Raw genomic sequence first — 20295 nt, 5'->3', positions numbered from 1 at the left:
CCACTTTAGTCCAATTTTGTACCATCACTTGCCTGGAGCCCACCACAACCTTCTAATTGGTCTTCTCACTTCCACTCTTGCTCCTTTAATTGTTTCTTCACTCAACAGCAAAAGAGATCTTTTTAAAACAATAATCTGGTAACTGCCCAGCTTAAAACCATCCATTTCAATGAAAATAAAACCCTAACTTCTTAGAATGGCTTACAAAGCATTTTACTATTGAATCCTGCCTCTCTCTCCACTGTTTCCTCAGTTCTAGCTGCACTGTTCCTTCAGTTTCTCTACCAGAACTCTTCCCACCACAGGGCCTTTGCACATGCAGTTTCTTTTGACTGGACTATTCTACCCACAGTAGCATGGCTAGCTATTCCCTGTTCTCAGTTTCAGCTTAAATGTCATGTCAGAGAGGCCTTTCCTGGTGACCACCACTAATATACATGAGTGCATGTCTATTAGTCTTTATCTCAGCACCTCATTTGTTTCTCCAGAGTAAATATTTAACTTGCAATTACTTGATCTCTCTCTCTCATCTCTGTCAATATGTAAGCTCCATAGATGTAGGGACCATGATTGTCTTTTCTACCACTGTCTCCCTGGCATATAGCACAGACCCATAGTAAGTCTCCAATAAATATTGTTCGAATGAGTGAATATTTAGTGTAGCCACAACTGAACAAGGCCCCAGAACCGAAAGTTGGGGGACAGGGAGCAGGATGGGGTGGGAGGATGGTTAGAATGATTTGCTGGGAAAAGGATTTTCTAAAATGCACATGAAGAATAATTTCACTCAGTATGACTATTTGCAATCCAAAATGCAGAAAAAAGTATTATCAGTACATGTTTATTGGGGTATTATTTACAATAGCAAAACAGTTAAATGATCTCTTGGCTATAAGTGGAGAAAATGTGTATTTGTGAAGACAATACTAGTCACAATATTAAACTTTTAAAACTTTCAATGAAGAAATGTAGAAGCAAATCTCAGTGTGGTCTTTATCTGTTGTAATTTTGTCATATAAAAGGTCAAGTGTTTTTGCACATGTGCATAGGATTTCCTTTTTTTCCTTTTTTTTTTTTTTTTTTGAGATAGAATCTTGCTCTGTTGCCCAGGCTGGAGTGCAGTGGTGCAATCTTGGCTCACTGCAACCTCTGCCTCCTGGGTTTGAGTGATTCTCCTGCCTCAGCCTCCCGAGTAGCTGGGATTACAGGTGTGTGCCGTCATATCCACCTAATTTTTTGTATTTTTAGTAGAGATGGGGTTCCACCGTGTTAGCCAGGATGGTCTCGATCTCCTGATCTTGTGATCTGCCCCCCTTGGCCTCCCAAAGTGCTGGGTTTACATGCGTGAGTCACAGCATGCGGCCAGGGTTTCTTAATCGTTTATTTTTTGTATTTGTTGCTTGAAAGAATGACAAATGTATCTTTGGTTAACAACTGTATCATACTTTTTTTTTTTTTTTTTTTTTTAGACAGAGTCTTGCTTTGTCACCCAGGCTGGAGTGCAGTGGTGCCGTCTCAGCTTACTGCAATTTCTGGCTCCTGGGTTCAAGTGATTCTCATGCCCCAGCCTCCGAAGTAGCTGAGATTACAGGCACGTGCCACTACGCCTAATTTTTATATGTATTTTTTAATAGAGACGGAGTTTCACCATGTTGGCCAGGCTGGTCTCCTGACCTCAAGTGATCCGCCTGCCTCGGCCTCCCAAAGTGCTGAAATTACAGGTGTGAACCACCGCACCCAGCCAATAGTATCGTACATTAATCCTGCTGAAACCTAAAGAGTAGACACATCTTTCATACACACACACACACACACACACACACACACACACACACACACACACACACTCTACAAGTGGATTCAGAAGTTTTCAGAAGGATAATAGTGGCCCAAAGGCATCGCAACTGCCTTGTAGAGGGAGAACCTACTGGTTCTTCCTAAGATGGCCTAAGCAGTAGAGTTAAAGTGTGGTCCCCAGATCAACAGAAACAGCGAATTCTCAGACCTACTGAATTAGAAACTCTGGGGGTGCAGGCCAGCAGTCTGGGTCTAAACACTCCTTCTGAGTCATTCTGATGCACGCTAAGGTTTGAGAACCACTGGCTAAAGCAACATTCTGATGACCAGATCTAGGTTTGCTGAGATCTGCCAAAGGAAGGAAGTTCAGTTTCTACTCTCCGTGAGCAGGGACAAAGCCAGTTTCCTGAGGATCTTCTGTAAGCAGAAGGGCTCACGCATCCTTCTCTACCTTGAGCAAGCCTCGGATCCTGCCAGGAGTGGTGAGACTTACACCCCTTAAGCTCCTATATTTGGCCAGGGCTCCTCCTCTTTTTCCCCGCTGGCTCTTAGGAGGATGGGATTCAACAGCGAAGCCTGCTGGTGTTTTAACCTGACTCTGTCACTCCGTGTCTGTGAGTAAAAGGCCGCTTATCTAATGGGAGAAAGCTGCTTTTAGTGCCTTCTCTGGAACTACTATAGAAGACTTATTTTTAACCCAGAGTAATACACTCCTTACACCTGTCCTTGAATAAGATGGAATGAAACCAGATCTAGAGTTCCCCAAAGCTAAAACCGAGACTCCAGACATTCCCATTATACATTTTAACAAAGGAGGGGACAGAGGCCCAGAGAGTGGCTGTCTCTGAGGTTACACAGTTTGTGAGGGACGAACTTCAGATTAGCCCCCAGGTCTGCGGCTTCTAATTCAGTACTTTGGTGTCTGTACTTTATTCAGCGTCCTTTCTACTTCCTACTCAACAGCTCAGGGCTTTACTCCACATCTATGCGGTAGGGCCTGGGGATTTGGGCTGCTATGAATACTTACGCAGTTCTGTACTGAAGAAGTCAAGAATATGCCGCCCCAAAATACACCGCTCTGGCATAATGACTATTTTGAATTAAAGACGCTTTTACAAAAGCAGCAGGTGCAAGAAGATCACTCTGACCTTCATTCTGTTTCTTAGAAGCAGAGCACAAAAATCCCATGTGAAAGATGTCCGCCCTGTACCAAAAAGAATAACATTCTTATCATCAAGGACAGGAAGTTGAAGCTGAGGGAAATTGGTACAAACCAACCTTGTCAAACGAACCCTTATCTGCCTCATCACTTCTCTAGCCAATTAACTACCCGCGCTCAAGCCCCTTTACCTTCTCACATTTCACGACTTACCATTCTTTGTGCAATTCAGTATGTGATTGACTCTCTCAAGTGCTTCTTTGGGTCTTCATTTTTGTATGAGGGCTCCTGTGCCACGTAAAACTTCTATTGAATAACTTCGTATGGTTTTCTCCTGTTAATCTATGTTAGGTCAATTTAATCCTCAGGCCCAGCTGGGAAACCACAAAAAAGGAGGTGGAATTTTGCCTCCCCTACAATACTGATCAAAGAGCTCATGATGAAGAGAGGGGAGTAAGGGTAGGGCACAACCTGAGCCAAACCCCGACCTCTGCACTGGGGCTGCATCTGTCAGAAGAGAGGCCCTTTTACAAATGCAGATGCCTGGGTCACACTTTAGACTAATGAAATCAAAAGCTCTAAGAAAGGGGATTGCCATTAATACATATATGTGTGTGTGTGTGTGTGTGTGTGTGTGTATACATCTGTATATATATACACACATATTTTGTTTGTTTGTTTGTTTTGTTTTTTGTTTTGAGACAGACCAGGCTGGAGTGCAGTGGCACAACCTTGGCTCACATCCACCTCCCTGATTCAAGATATTCTCCTGCCTCAGTCTCCCAAGTAGCTGGAATTATAGGCATGCCACCATGCCTGGCTAATTTTTTTTTTTTTTTTTTTTTTGAGACAGAATCTCAGTCTGTCACCCAGGCTGGATGCAATGACATGATCTCGGCTCACTGCAACCTCCACCTCCCAGGTTCAAGCAATTCTCCCTGCCTCAGTCTCCCAAGTAGCTATGATTACAGGCACCTGCCACCATGCCTGGCTAATTTTTTGTGTGTGTTTTTAGTAGAGACACGATTTCACCATGTTGGCCAGGCTGGTCTCGAACTCCTGACCTCAGGTGATCTGCCCGCCTCAGCCTCCCAAAGTGCTGATTACAGGTATGAGCCACAGCACCCAGCCAATATAATATTTTTTGAGACAGGTTTTGCTATGTTGCCTAGGCTACAGTGCAGTGGCAGTTCACAGGTGTGATTATAGTACACTACAGCCTTGAACTCCTGTCCTCAAGCTATCCTCCTGCCTCAGCCTCCTGAGTAGCTGGGACTACAGGCATGCACCACTGGGCCTGGCTCATTAACATTTATTTTTAAAAGCTTATCAGGTGATTCTAATGTTCACCCAGAGTTGAGAATCACTGTTCGAAATTATTCCCAAGATTCCTTTACCATACTGTTACTTAAGTGTCCAATCCTAACCTTGTTATCAAAAGCAAGAGACTATAGATTTACTCAATAATTCAGGCTAATATAATCCAGTCATCTCCACAAAAAAACACTAGTTGATGAAGTTAAATACTTTCTCCAACTCTGAGCCAGAAATTCAATACTGCATTTCAAACGATCTTAAAAAAAAAAAAAAAATCTGTTTTAAGGAGAAAGACTATTTCTATTTCCATCCTTAAAGTATGATTACTAAAAACTGAAAAACTCGGTTCTCATTTTGCAAAGCAATGAGATATCTGGGTAGGTGGGAGTCATCTTCTCCTCCTGGCTTTTCAGCCTTGGCCCTCAAATGAGGGACTTCCAGGCTCTCGGAGGTGTAAGGTAGAGGCTCCTGCCTTCCTTCTTTTGCAGGCTTTTTCCTGTGGTGGGACTTATAGAGGTACATTGAGCCACTGGCTTACATCTTTTCTTAGCTTGGCTGTTCCCAGGACATAAACATCCTTTATTTCTTCAGGTGACAGGCACAAGGGCAAACCCTACCCCTGCAGACAGCTGGTCCTCAGGCATATCTATCTAGGAGAACTCAGAAAAGAGAAAGAGGAAGCCTGACTTCGTCATAGACTCAAGCCCTTTATTCCAGTCCAGCTTTACTAGCAATAAATCTAATATTTTGACCTCCATTTGACTTTGGACCTATTTCTCACCTGATTCAGAATGAGCCCCCCTTAAACCCTAACAGTTAAGTCAATCCACATGACCAAAATGACCGGCTTGACTGTCTTATTTGTTGTGATCCCACTAAAGCCCAAACTGCAAAACATTCACTGCAACTTTATTACCCTAGCTTTCAGTCAATCTAATAGGTTTTGGCTGAGAGAAATAAGGGCTGGATTAACAGAGGCTTGGTCATCCTGATTGTACTCCTGTGTTGAACTGAGGCTAATTAATTCAGTAGAATGCTTCTTTTGTAATGTTTTGTAATGATTCTGGACTAAACACATGAACACAGCTTGAATTGGTTTATAGCTCCCGTGAACTGACAGAAATTAGTTTGTTGTTCTTTTGGTATAGGGTAGTTAGAATTGGTAGAGTCAGGATTACCTAGAAGTCTTCATAAAACTTTACAGTCTGACTTTTATTATTATTCTTGCTCTACTGGAAAGAAATGGTTTATTTATTCTTAGAAAAGAGATGGGATGCAAAAGTTCTAGTTTTTTGACTACGACAACTAATTTAACCTTTTATTGTAGTGAGCTGTTTCCACCTATAAAAGAAACTAACTGAGTAATTTTGTAATCATTGCTACCATGGGACTTATTTATATATTACTAAATAGCTGCAAAACTAGTAGAATATTAATGAAAATTTTTGCCAAAAATCCATAAGATAAGAATTTAAAAATTTATAATAAGCGTAGATGATCTAGATACATAAATATATGTACCTAAAATTAAAGACATTGCTTTGATTCTAGAAGCTGCAAATTAACATTTAAAATAATGATTCATCTTTCTTAAGAAACTGATGTGCTTATAGTGCTTCTTAACAATAACCTCAAGTTTGAATCTTATGATGAAGCTAAATTTCTCAAGTTTTAAATTCTGAGGACTATACTCAGAAGAAAATCAGATGTTTTCAGCCACAAAAATTGATTAAAAGAAATTTCTGGGAAGAGAATATATTGATAGAAATTATGTAGTCAAAGACTTAGATAAATTTATGGGCAAAAGACTTTTTAGTGTCCTCAGCCTACATGATTAATAATTCAGAGCCAAATTTAGGAGCACTCCACCCAGAAGGAATTACATTATCCAATTTCTGTTATGTTATCCTGAAGTGTAAGCAGCAAGCTCATTAAACATGAATGAGGTAATCAGACAAATTCTATGACTATGCGTGAGCTTCTCATTAATGTTTTACTAGACAGCATTAAGAAAGACTAAATAGACTGCAGTAGATCTAGAAGTAATAAATGGACTTCAAAAGCAAAGCAACTTAATGACCTTCCGGTAAACAGAAAGACTTGAAAGAGAAAGGATGAAGGATTTTAGAAACCTATCAGCTACACTTTTTGGCTGCATCTACAATGGAAAAGTGAAATGGAGTGTGATCAATTACCTGCTTAATTTGACAAATCAACAGGCCTGGTTTAAATATTACTTTGAAGCCTGAAATAACATATTGGGCTGTTATTGGCAGCTTATAGTTCTTAATTCTCCCTTCACTAAGTACTGTTTGACTAGGGCACAGTTTCTCAGCAGTAACAGTGCTGGTGTTTTGGCCTGGGTAATTCTGTTCAGGGGGCTGTCCTATGCATTGCAGGGTGTTAAGCAGCATCCCTGGCTTCTACTCACTAGATGCCAGTAACATCGCCCAGCTGTGACTATCAAAATGTCTCCATACATTGCCAAATGTCCCCTGACATTTATACCTGAGCCTGGTGAAACGAGTCACACGTGTTACAGAGGCAGAGAATTCCAAGAGTACAAATATCCCATTTCCAATCAGAGTGGGAGGCTGTACAAATCATTAAATGAAGGGATTAACTTGCAATTATTTGGTCAATTTGTACTTCACAGACAATTAAACTAGTTAATTCAGATCAAATTTTTTTCTTTGGGATTTGACTTATCAGGATTGGCATCTAAATTAATTCAATTAGTGGACTTACTGCTAGGCATATTTTTAAGTTTGACTTGAGGTTTCAAGCTCAGAAATATCTCAAATGCAATGATCAGGGCTCAGAAACAGATGGAGCTACCTCATCAGCATGATTGTATTTGGGGGCTTTGTTACTATGAGCACACACAAATATACACACACACATTCCTCTAAGAATTCTTTCCATTGGTTTCTGGTTATCTGGTTTTTGCTCTGGTATCTACCCCCCTTCTTCCCTTTGCGTAAAAGTCGTTCCAGCTTGACTTACCAGATAGCTTGATAATTAAGGGTTTGCTTCAGAGCTAGATAAAATTGTGCTTGAATTTTGACTCCAGGATTAATCAGTCCTTCATCATGTTAACAATAATAATTAAAAAAATCAGTCATAATAGTACTTCCAAGGTTGTGAGAATTGTACGAACTGGTTAGGAGGTGTCAGGTTCACAACTACGCCAAATGTCATGCGGAGCTGAGCCGAGCCATGCCCAGGAGCGCCTGTACAGCACAAGCAAGGCAGTTATACCTTTTGAAAAAATAGTGGCTCCAAGTCAAATATGTGCTTACACAAACAGGTTATATAACAAGTGGAGGTGTGCACCTGCGCACCAATCCCTCTGAGTCATGCAGGCCTGAATGTCTGCCTTGGCCTATTCCTTGACTAAAGCATGCCATGTACTTTACAGGAGGTTAGTGCTTCTGTCAATAACAGAGACGGATCGACAATACCAATAAAGGTAAGGGTTAATATCTCATGTAAAATTCTCGATGGAGGGAGCCCTGAGCTAGGAACTGGGGCCCTTCCCATATTCCAGCTCTGTAATTTTTAGTGAGTGGTTCTCATCCTCAGGATTAATAGACAGCTGTTGGACTTCCAGACGTGATTTCCTCATTTCCAGCAGGAAGAAGGGAAAGCCAAAGAGCATACGGCCTTTTTCTAAAGCCCCAAATGATGACGTCTTCTCATTGACCACAGGTGTGAGAAAGGTAGGCAATGCAGTGTTTAAGGCAGATACAGCTGCCTCCGATAACTTAGCAGTTTTGTTATTTAGAAAGAATGAATATTGGATAGATGCTGGTAGTTTTTGTCACTTTGAAACTCCTTCCCAGTTTCCATTGGATCCTAAGTATCCAAGAATCTACTTGACTTTAAGAAAATAAGGACAGCCTGGATTCCACAATAATTGCCATCTTTCCTGATGACTTCTTCAACTATATGCCCTGTTGCTGGGCACCAGTGCTTTGGGCGGGCTTCAAAAATCCTGCCACAGAAACTCACATGGGCCAGAGGCTGCTCTCCAGGCCCCAGTGCTGGGGGTACAATCTCCATACAGGCATATCAGACAACTAGTCAACGCCAAACAGCTGGGTGGGAACGCACCTCACACACTGTACTTGCCACCATGTTTTACTCCCCTACTCAGTCCCAGGGAATTTAACTCTGCCATGCAAGGTTCTCTTGTCTCTCCCTCAACTCCCAGAAACACCCTGGGTCTTAGGTTTTGAAACCTTAGGTTTTAAACCTCTATGGGCCTAGGGTTTGAGAACTTAGGTCAAATGATTCTTCTCGTAGCTAAGGAAATTCAAACCTTCAACATACAGAGTCTGGGCTGCTTTATTTGGGGTAAGAGTGGGGAGAACACACAATAAGGCTCACAAACAAGGTTATTATGGAAAAGAGAAAAGACTAATTTTACATTGACCAGTGAAAGTCCTTAGGGGTTTAAAGAGAACATCCAATAAAAATGTATGATCATCTCTGTGGGAAAATGCAAATTATTTGATTATTATTTTAATTTTAAAATAATGGGTACCTTTTTGTCCTTTCCCCCCAATGCCATTGTAATGCCAAAAATGTAACACTTAATGAGTACTACTGCTGTTCATCAAAAGGTAGCTCCTTTTATTTTTCTACAACTGTAGAAATAGAAATCTGCACCTGTGAATTAATGTTTAATGATTCATTCATTGTCTGCTGTCAGGCTTGTGTCTTGCCCTTTTGAAAGAAAATACTATTTAAGTAATGAGTGAAGTATCATGGAATTTCCTAAGTATGTACAACTCAGGAGAACAGTTGTAAATCACTGCGTTTTGTAAAACAGAGTATGTGTGGCAAACAGGAACTTTTATGGATTCAATAGCTCATCCTCCCCGCTTTCCTGCCTACCTCTTTTCTTTCTCGGTAACTGAGCCCTGGTTTTGTTCAAGTATTTAGCTTCCCACATAGGGAACCCCGCGAGGGAATTGTTGATAAGTTAGTCTAAACCAATTGTTGTAATCTATTACTTTTGCTAATGATTGGTTTAAGTGTGTGCATGTGATGCTCAATGAGTCTGGTGGGAGAAATTCAGGGAAGGTTTCTTCCTGGAAGGAACACACATCAGAACTTGTGCCTTCCCATGTTTGGATGTTGTAATGTGAGGGCATCCTACACCCATTATGGTCTTTCTTTTGACCACAAAGAAATATATTGTTGGTATATTATGACTGGCATGACGGAAAGATGGTAGGTACCTGAACCTTGATAACATTTGTTGAGCTGCTGCACTAATCCTGAACCACCCTTAGTTTGTAGGATAAAAGGTACTGCGTAAGCTTTTTTTTTTTTTTTTTTTTTTTTTTTTTTTTTTTTTTGGGAAACGGAGTCTCACTCTGTCGCCCAGGCTGGAGTGCAGTGGCGCGATCTCGCTTACTGCAAGCTCCGCCTCCAGGGTTCACTCCATTCTCCTGCCTCAGCCTCCCGAGTAGCTGGGACTACAGGCGCCCGCCGCCACACCCGGCTAGTTTTTTGTATTTTCAGTACAGACGGGGTTTCACCGTGTTAGCCAAGATGGTCTCTATCCCTGACCTCATGATCCGCCCACCTCGGCCTCCCAAAGTGCTGGGATTATAGGCGTGAGCCACCGCGCCCGGCCGCCATTTATTCTTGGGTATTCTGTTGTTTGCAGCCAGTGCATTTTAACTGTTAAATAAAATAATTTGCTGTGGAAGAAGAGACTGCTACTTGCCTGTACAGTATCTGCTGTCCTCTTTTATCTTGATTATATTCTTGGTAGCGCTGACCACATTTTTCTAGCTTCCCTTGGAACTACAGCTCAATTGAGATGTAAACAGAAATTGATGGACGTGGGTTCGGGGATATTGCTTCGTACAGCTCACTAACTCAGCCAAGGTGCTCTCTCTCTTGTCCTTCTCTTTTTCTCTCTTTCCTCCTATTTCCTGTATGAACAATATGGAGGTATAGGGTAGCACTCCTGCTGCCATATTTGTACATAACTTTAAGAATAGAAGCCACACGTGAAATAAGGTAGAGTAAGAAGAAATAAGGAGCTTGAGCCTCTGGTTGACCATGGAATCACTATGCCAGCACTGGACTACGTATTTCTGGACGTTTTCCTTTTTAAGTCACTATTATTTGGGTTTACTGATACATGCAACCAAATCTAATCCTGACTTGACTGTTGCAGCTGCTGAATGGCATTTAAAGTGATCCTTTTTGAAGGAAATTAATATGGAAACAGAAGTCTTATTTCTTAGAAGATTTATTTTTTTAATTTAAAAATTGCCATTTAGTTATTTTGAAACAGCAAAGAGCTACTCAAATTGTATTTGATATCTCTATTTTTTCCATAATTACCCTAAGATATTATATCTTTTGAAGCTGATTGAGAAAGCAAGGAATAGAAGTCACTATATTTCCTGTTACTATGTTTACAGGCATGCCCAAAAAAGGAGTCCAAAACTGGGTCACCAAATTCATTCCATCTCCATATAGTTATTGAGCACATAAAACATTAGAGGCACTATGTTAGGCACTGTGTGTGTGTGTGTGTGTGTGTGTGTGTGTGTGTGTTCGAGAGATAGGGAGAAAGATCTAGGTCCTACTTTCAAAGAACAAAATTAGTTTAGCTGGCAGAAAATAATACAAAAAGATACAGCCAATTTTTTACAAACACCAAAATAAAAAATACAAGAATTGCCTAAAGAATTGAAGGAAATAAGCGAGAATGTTGAGTTCTATATCTTATATGGTTTTTATTTCTTTTTTGTATTTTTTCAGACTTCCTATAAAGAACATACAGTCTTTAGTAAGAAAGAAAAAAATTTTGGCCAGGCGTGGTGGCTCACACCTGTAATCCCAGCACTTTGGGAGGCCGAGGCAGGCAGATTACGATGTCAGGAGTTTGAGATCAGCCTGGTCATCATGGTAAAACCCCGTCTCTACTAAATATACAAAAATTAGCCAGGTGTGGTGGTGCGTGCCTGTAATCCTAGCCACTTGGGAGGCTGAAGTAGGAGAATTGCTTGAACCCCGGAGGCAGATGTTGCATGAGCCGAGATTGTGCCACTGCACTCCAGCCTTGGTGACGAGCAAGACTCCATCTCAAAAAAAGAAAAGAAAAAAACTTTATAAAATATTTTTATTGCTCAAAAAATGTAGTTGTTACAAGTAAGGAATTTGGAGCCAAGCTCCTCCACCCATTATGTCTGGGGAATCCTCAGCTTTCCGTGGTTCTCTCCCATAGCTACTTAAAATTCTTCATTTGATCATAGTGAGTTTAGTTGCAGGTTTTGGACCTATTAAAATGCAGAATCTAATGGAAGATAAGTATAATAATTCTTCATCAGAAATGCTCATGAGCTTTTTAAAAACCAAAATTCCTGGTTCTCACTCCCGGTGACTCAGGTTCCTTGTCTGGCATAGGGCCAGACCATGTGAATCTTTACTCCTCATGTGATTCTGATGTGCACCCTGGGTTGAGAACCCCAACCCAGGTTAAGTTTAGGTTGTTATCAGTTAATTGAATGTTAGTATACACAAGGATCCAAAGAAAAGTGTGATGGTGGTGAGGGGATGTAAAAAGACAGTAGCACATGAAATTGAAGAGATGTGAGACAGTCAGTCGTAGAGAGAAGCACAAAAGCTTGCAACTTCACCATTCTCCCAGGGCCTTGCCTGAAGAGATTATAAAGGAATAAGATATATGAAAATATAAATATACCTTTTGACCAGGCACGATGGCTCATGCCTGTAATCCTAGCACTTTGAGAAGCTGAGGCAGGTGGATCACCTGAGGTCAGGAGTTCAAGACCAGCCTGGCCAACATGGTGAAACTCTGTCTCTACTAAAAATACAAAAAATTAGCCAGGGGTGGTGGCATGTGCCTATAATCCCAGCTACTCAGGAGGCTGAGGCAGGAGAATTGCTTGAACCCAGGAGACAGAGGTTGCAGTGAGCCAAGACTGCGCCACTCCACTCCAGCTTGGGCAACAAGAGTGAAACTCCATCTCAAAAAAATACATATATACCTTTTAGGGTATTTCAGCTTATTGAGGCAATGAAACTACCACGTCTAGGTCTCAGAGAGGTAAAACACAATGAAGAAAAAGAGAGAAAGGGTTTGAATCACCTGATGAACAATGTAAAATCATCTTGAATTTGTCTCCTTTTTGAAAGCTAATTTAGGACCAAAAGTCATAAGAGGGTCACTGTGGGTATATCCAGAGGGTAGGATCTGGGTGTCTCCAGATATCATTAAAAATTGAGACTATAACTAACAATAATTTATTGTATATTTTATTCAAAAACGTGTTGAATTATCACATGGTGGCCCCTAAATATGTAAAATTATTGTGTGTAAATTTAAAAAATAATAAAAGCCAAAAAGAAAAGGAAAAAGCAAACAAAGAAAAGCTGTGCTAAAAAACAATGAGAGATGGTGTTAAATACAGGGTACCGCTTCCTTATGCTATTTAAGGGACATACCTGGGGGCCATCGCAGTTTCAATACAGAGCCACATTCTGTGCCATGGTTTTAATAAACAATTCCCACTACAAATGGTGTGTATATATGTCAGGATAGGTCATAGTCTCCATCTTCGTTTCTCACTGACAAAGGAAGGTAACTATACAAATAATTTTCTCTTTTATATCTTGCTAAAACAAAAGAAGATCTATCATGGGCCCTAAATAATCAGTGGTTTCTATTGATAATTTTTTGAAAGCTCTTAAAGCTCTACATTCCATTGTGTCCTAGTAATTTCTTCCTCAATTCTTAATAAGAGTATTACTACTTGAAAAATGAGCATATTTTTATTGCAAGAGGAATGATAATAAATCTTATAATTTTAAACCAGGAATCAAAGCCCCTCTGAGTTAGGAGGAAATCAAAGGACTGTAAAATGTATTTCATTCGTTTTCCCCGGGCGGTCTGATTCTTCTAATGTCAGACTCTGCCTGCTATCTTTTCATAATGGGCTGAACTATGCAGATATTCAAGATGAGACATTACATTTGTACGTTACTAATTATACACATAGAATTCTGATGCTTACAAACATTTAATGCATCGAAGGGGAAAAGGACCTTATTACGTACTTTTGAGTTTGTGTCAGCTTCTAGGACTTAACATCCTCTTGGATTTAGTTTAGAAAGCTTTAGCTAACTGAAGAAGTAAATTTTAAAAAAATCAGAGTTAAAGAATGCTGAGGAATTTTCTAAATCCAACGTGATGAAACTTAGAATTCCTTGTGGGAATGGAGACTGATTCCCTAGTGTCCTGGTGAGCCTACGTATTTTCCTTTACGCATCCCTAGAAACAAAAGAGAATTACCTCACAGAAAAATGGTCATTTTCAATTCTATCCAGAGAAGTAATTACCATATTAAGTATTTGTACAGCACAGAGCATTGTATTATTGCTGTTACGTGGATATTTTACTTTATTCTCAGTAAAAACGAAAATCTTTTCCTTGATAGAAGCACCAAATTAAGTATTTTTGAAAAATCACAGAAAAGCAGGGTTTTTTTTGTAAGTACAAGAAAGAGCTTTGTGTTACAGACTCCTACAGAATATTGAAAATGGTCAAATGTGATTTTTTGGAGGAAAACGAAATGTACTTTCTCCAGTGGCAATTCTTCCCACAAAAGGAAAGTGAAGAAAAGGCTGTAGTCTTAAAATGAATCATTGAACGCTAATACCCAGTTACAGGTTTTATTGCTGTAATCTCAAAAGGCCAAAGACCAATATCATTTCCTATCACATCTGTAGCCAGGTAACAGCCTTTCAGAAAAGATCATGGTCTGGGAACACAAGCCAAAATAACTGATGTATTCTGCAAAAAGAAATAGTACTCTGCAGTGCCCATCAGCAATCCTGGAGAGGGATAAATAGCCTCACTCAGCCTATGCCACCACTTCTTTTTTTTTTTTCTTTTTTTGAGATGCAATCTCACTCTGATGCCTAGGCACGATCTCAGCTCACTGCAACATCCGCCTCCTGGCTTCAAGCAATTCTCCTGCCTCAGCCTCCCAAGTAGCTGGGATTATAGGCATGCGCCCCCATGCCCGACTAATTTTCATATTTTTAGTAGAGATGGAGTTTTGCCATGTTGGCCAGGGTGGTCTCAAACTCCCGACCTCAGGTGATCTGCCTGCCTCGGCCTCCCAAAGTGCTGGGATTACAGGTGTGAGCCACCACTTCCGTCTGCAAAGCAAACTCTGCTACGGTAGGGCACCCTGTATAATGATACCCAGCTAAAGTTACACGTTAGTAATCACTGATAGTCTTTCTTTTTATTTGTTCATTAAAAAACGCTAAGTGTGTCTCTTCTTGAAGCTATGAACAATTTTGTAGTTTTCAAGAGCTATCAAGCTATGTAATGTTTTTTCATCTCCAATTAAATAGGTGTGTCCCAGAGTCATGCTACCACACACTTTGCCTGCCTAGCACTGTGCTGGGTACATTGCTCAGTAAGTACCCACTGAAGGACAGTTCAATGACTGTGGTGTGGTGGCTAATGCCCAGTGAAAGATAGTGACCTCACTTTGAACCCTCATTGGCAGCTAACCAAGGAATTTATGTCTCACCCGTTCCAATTTCTGCAAGTTATTAATATAATGAAGCACTTTCTGAAACTCGTTAAAGTGAGAAAACCCTTCAATTTTTCTCTGCTGGCATTGCCATTTTCCTCTGCTTCCTTTTTTCTTCTCTTCCTTCTTTTTTTACTACTTCCCTTCCTTTTCCTTTCTCTTTATACTCATAAGCATTTATTGTTGGGCGCTGAGCTAGAAATCGGGGCATATACAAAGAAAAAGATGTGGGTTTTTTTTTTTTTTCCCCATAACCTGCCTTAAAAGGATTCCCAGTTTAGTGAGTTGCCATTTATAATAACGATAGTTCTATTTATTGCCTATTCACTTCATTCAAGATACACTTCACACATTGTTGCATTTAATCTTCATAACAGTCTTGAGAGGAAATTGTTATGGCTACCCTATTTTACAGATTAGGGGAAAAAGCTCAGAATGGTTAAGTAACTTGCTAAAGATCACACAGCCAGTAAATAACAGATTAGGAGTCAAACCTAGGTCTGAATCCCAAACCTGTGCTTATTCCACAATATTTCATCCCCAGAAAGGAAAAGATGAGTTCCAAGTTGCCGATATATACCACTGAACTAACAAGGTATCTTTCCTCTTCTGAGACAAAATGTCCTTGAAAAGGTTTGCATCTCAGTTTGATTTCAATGTATCCAAGCATATAAGGATATATAAAGCACAAAGGGCAATGGTTCAGGTCCTGTTACTTAAAGCCTGACCTAGAAACCTGCACCAGTGGGTGAACTATGTCTCAGTCTGTCATGAAATAGATACAGAAATTGAGAATAAATATTTGAGAACTTTTATAGGAATTTAACACAGTATAATAATAATAATAAACGTGGCATCGTATTATGAGCTTTTAAATTTTTAATTAATTAATCAATTAATTTTTATTTATTTATTTATAAGGCAGGGTCTCCTTTATCCCTTTGTTTCTCAGGCTTGACTGCAGTCCATACATGATCATAGCTCACTGCAGCCTCAACTTCCCAGGCTCAAGTGATTCTCCTGCCTCAGCCTCCCAAGTAACTGGCACCACAGGCACACACCACCAAACCCAGCTAATTTTTGTATTTTTTGTATAGATGGGATTTCATCATGTTGCCGAGGCAGGTCTCGAACTCCTGGACTCGAGCAATACACCTGCCTCTGCCTTCCAAAGTGCTGGGATTACAAATGTGAGCCACTACCGTGCCCAGCTTCTTTTTTTTTTTTTTTTTTTTTGAGACGGAGTCTCGCTCTGTCGCCCAGGCTGGAGTGCAGTGGCGCAATCTCGGCTCACTGCAAGCTCCGCCTCCCGGGTTCACGCCATTCTCCTGCCTCAGCCTCCCGAGTAGCTGGGACTACAGGCGCCCACAACCGCGCCCGGCTAATTTTTTGTATTTTTAGTAGAGACGGGGTTTCACCGTGGTCTCGATCTCCTGACCTTGTGATCCGCCCGCCTCGGCCTCCCAAAGTGCTGGGATTACAGGCGTGAGCCACCGCGCCCGGCGCTTCTTTTTTTTAAATTTAATATTTTTAGTAGTTCATTTTCATTGTGTTTTATGAAAGCATGAGTGTGCAATAGATTGGGCATTTTTAAAACTTGTCCTTTTCCACAAGTAGTTTGTGAAGCACTAGTTTATATAAATATGTAACATTTAAATAATGTTAATAAATTGCCAATATGATTTTCCAGTGATACCACTAGGAGTCCCAGAATAGATGATTTCCTTTTTCTGGGCCAGCTACTGTTGTTCTTGTGAACTCTAGGAAGCACATTTGCCCCAGAACTTCTTTAGCATGGAACCTGAAACAAAGGCTCTGTTTTCAAGAGGTGTTTGATGAATGTTGAGTGGACCAATCAGGAACCAGTGACCCCTGAGATAAAAATGTTTCCTGAGTGTTAATGTATATTTCTCAGTGAAAAAAGAAATAAATGTGGACACATTGGTGCACCTTCCAGTAATTTTGATCATGAGACTGAGTGACAGACATTGAAGCCAGTTTTGAGTGGTGTAATTTACACACGACATTGACCCAGAGTCGTGTCCTTTACCCTACCACGGTGGAGTATGTCAGGGAATAATACACAGCGATAAGATTATCTCAGGGCTCTTCTCTGGGCAGAATATAGAGGTATAATTTGGTACTTGGAAGAGACGTCCTGGACAATTTGTGTACCCAGGAATCAGAATTGGTTTATTCATGACTTCTAAGGGAAGTCATGCATTTAAGGAGTTACTTATTGCAACTGATGATAAAATGCTGCTGCTGGCAGAAAATGTTATTTTATGAAAGCTTTTAACAGAATTTTTCCCCCAAACCCTGAATGATAATATATTTAAGATTTCAATTGCATGTGTTATTTCCTTATTTTCACAGCCGTGTCCTGGCTGTGAAAACATCTTCTGCCTACAGTGACACCTTAACTGGAGTTGATAGGGTTGATTTTCGGCTGGTTGGTGACAAACATGAAACCATGGAAAAATCTGCAGTTGCGTGGCTGGCCCTGCCCCCAGAGACCAGCGGTGAGAGCACAAGACTGCTCTTTTATCTGTGACTAAAGAAACTAACAGGATGACTCAGAAGCCAGGGGAAAACATGCTCTAGGGAATTCTTCTCTCAGACCCCTAAAATGAGAGGAAGATTAATGGCTGGCAAAGTCACACTGCAGATTATAATTCTCTCCAGCAGGTTATAAAGGGGCACTGACAAACTCTTCAAGGTGGGGGAGATGAAGACAGGCAAAGGCTATATGGCTGCTTTCAAAGCCGTTTATCAGAAAAGAAGATCTCTCTCAGTAAAATGACACCATGTCTAAAAATGCTTGCCTGGCATCCCTATCTGTTATATGCTGGAGTGTGAACTACATGTGTCTTCATTGTAATCAGAAAATAAAATGTATGCCCATGAAATATGTAAATATCAGATATGAACGTGTGTTTAAAACAACAAACTGGCTATAAACTTTGAAATGGATCAAGACTAAAACTTTATATATGAGCTTGCCCTTCTCTTTGATGAATTGTATAGACTGGCAGCTTTGTGGATTCTATAGGTATCCCAGCTTTCTCATAAAATTTGGAATCTTTATTATGTAATATAGATAGCAGGATATTAATATTATTCTAAAAACTACATACAAATGATCCTTGACTTGTGATGGGGTTGTGTCCCAGTAAATCCATCATAAATTGAAAAGATCATAAGTCAAAAATGCATTTAATATACCTAATTTACTGAGCACCATAGATTAGCCTAGCCTACCTTAAATGTGCTGAGAACACTTATATTAGCTTAGAGTTGGGCAAAAGCCATCTAACACAAAGTCTATTTCATAATGAAACGTTGACTATCTCACGTAATTTATTGAACACTGTACTAAAATTGAAAAACAGAATGACTGTGTGTATATTTGAAATACAGTTTTTACTGAATGGCTATCGCTTTTGCACCACACCACCTCTTTCTTTCTCTCATACATATGTGTATATATATGGTGGGAGGAGGGGAAGAGAGAGAGGGAGAGAGGGAGGTGGGGGGGGGAGGGGGGAGAGAGAGAGAGAGAGAGAGAGTTGTCCCCCCTGGAATAGTTGTTTGTTATCAAAGATAAATTTGTTAGGTGGGATATACCCTTTAGCAGAACAGGATAAAATAAATCAGTTCAGCTATTGACTGAGATGTTATGACCAATCACAAACCAGATATGAACTTTAAGTTCCCATGGTACAGATTAAGAAACAGATCAAACCCCAGCAACACTGAGTTTTGAGTGTGGTCTATAAATGAACTAAGAAAGTATTGTTTTCTTTCCCTTTAGAAACTCTGTAAAGTAGAAGTAAATAAGTAAATTTTATTTCTGAGGCAATAAAGGATCAGGTGTTCATGGTTAATTAGTGCTGTTGAAAAGTAGGAGAGTTATAAAAGAAATCAGAAAATAACATGTATTGTGGATATAAGATGTGAGTGTAGGTCAGAACTTGTTCTTGAGTTTCCTATTATGAAGTTCATAGAATAATAATCTGCAATCCAATGTGAAGAGTAAAAAGTAATTTTAGGGTTTATAATCAAGATTTGCTTTTTAAAATATTTTTCTCTACTTATAGCTAACCATAAAAATCAAGACACTTAGGCAGATATGCCTTGGCTCCAAGGATGAGAACATACTTTTTATTTTCCAACTTGGCCAAAACATTCAGATGTTTTTTAAATTGTGGAATAGATACCAAATCAGATTCAAAGGAACATATCCAAACCTTCTCCAGCCAGCGCCCCCTCCCCCATCAATTTTACATTTAAAAGCCTGTAAAATATTTAAAAAGAAGATCATGATTTTCTAAATTCAATTAAGTAGTAATAGGAAAGGTTGAAGCTTTCAGTTTTGAGATGAAAAACGACAGAGGGTAAAGCCTGCTTCCTTGGTTCGCCTCTAGGCATAGACAATGCTAAATAAAAGGCTTTTCATTCAACCTGGTAATGGGAGACATCCATCACCTCTGTCTCCGAAGCCAGCCTTAAACCCTTCCTCAAGTGGAGAATATTATTAAATGTTTAAAGAAAACTGAAGTCACAGAAGGACATTTCCCCAACCTATGACAGTGTAAATTAATCAAGGAAGACAATTTGTATGTTATCTTCAAAATGTGAATAGAAAATGGTTTTAAATATTCCAAATCCCCAGAGCCTACTTAAAAACATATTGACAGCACTTCCCCAAACTGTTTATAAGAATGCCTCTGTTTGCAGCAGTGCTCAGTATGAAAGTTTTCTCAGGTGTCCATTACTGAGCAAGTGCATAATAAACATTTGTTATGCAAATAAATGTTAAATAACATAAAAATAGTCATAGCTACTGTGTTATTTTGGCAGCATTAAAGACAACATTTGACCAATTCCAGAGTAGTCTGTTCTATTGTATTTGTAATGTATCCAACATATATAATCACCATATTTAATATGCTTATGTTATAAATATTTATATTAATGCAATTTAATAAAAATTCAATATTTGTAATTGTACATATCCATTTAATTTGAGACTTTATTAAATGCCCTGAATGTCCCTGTGTAGCATTCTGTACATTGTAGAGAATCAATTACGCCCCGCGAATGAATGTTCTGAGGGCTCAGGAGTAATTACAGGGATTTCTTTATGGACTAAAAAGGAAAAAATTCTAGTACTCATATTTTTATATATTGTAAAATACCTTCATCCTCCCAGGCCTCTGCATCTTGTCCCCTCATTTCCACCTCTTTGCCCTTTAAAATGTTCACATTTGTCTTACTCCAAACTCCTAGGTTGAGGGCGAGAGGACATGCTGTCTCTTTTTGCTTATTAACGTGAAAATGTGCTGTATACTTTTGGATGGAGAGGTTGTGTGAGCCAGCGAATGCACTGGCAGGTGGACTAGTTTTTGCTGC

The 20295-nt window shown here is 39.8% G+C and overlaps 1 long non-coding RNA gene across 1 annotated transcript; it reads left to right on the top strand.

Moving 5' to 3' along the window:
- The first annotated feature begins 7640 nt into the window (after nucleotides 1-7640).
- LOC139356181 (uncharacterized) lies at nucleotides 7641-18001 on the top strand. The gene is made up of 3 exons (XR_011607623.1): nucleotides 7641-7745; nucleotides 7859-7995; nucleotides 17257-18001. It is a non-coding gene; the product is annotated as an uncharacterized lncRNA (long non-coding RNA).
- Nucleotides 18002-20295: the final 2294 nt, after the last annotated feature.

Source organism: Macaca nemestrina, chromosome 9, assembly GCF_043159975.1.
Source record: "Macaca nemestrina isolate mMacNem1 chromosome 9, mMacNem.hap1, whole genome shotgun sequence".
In the NCBI taxonomy this organism is placed as follows: domain Eukaryota; kingdom Metazoa; phylum Chordata; class Mammalia; order Primates; family Cercopithecidae; genus Macaca; species Macaca nemestrina.
The sequence above is the reverse complement of the archived record's forward strand: the minus strand, read 5'-3'. Positions and strand labels throughout refer to the sequence as shown.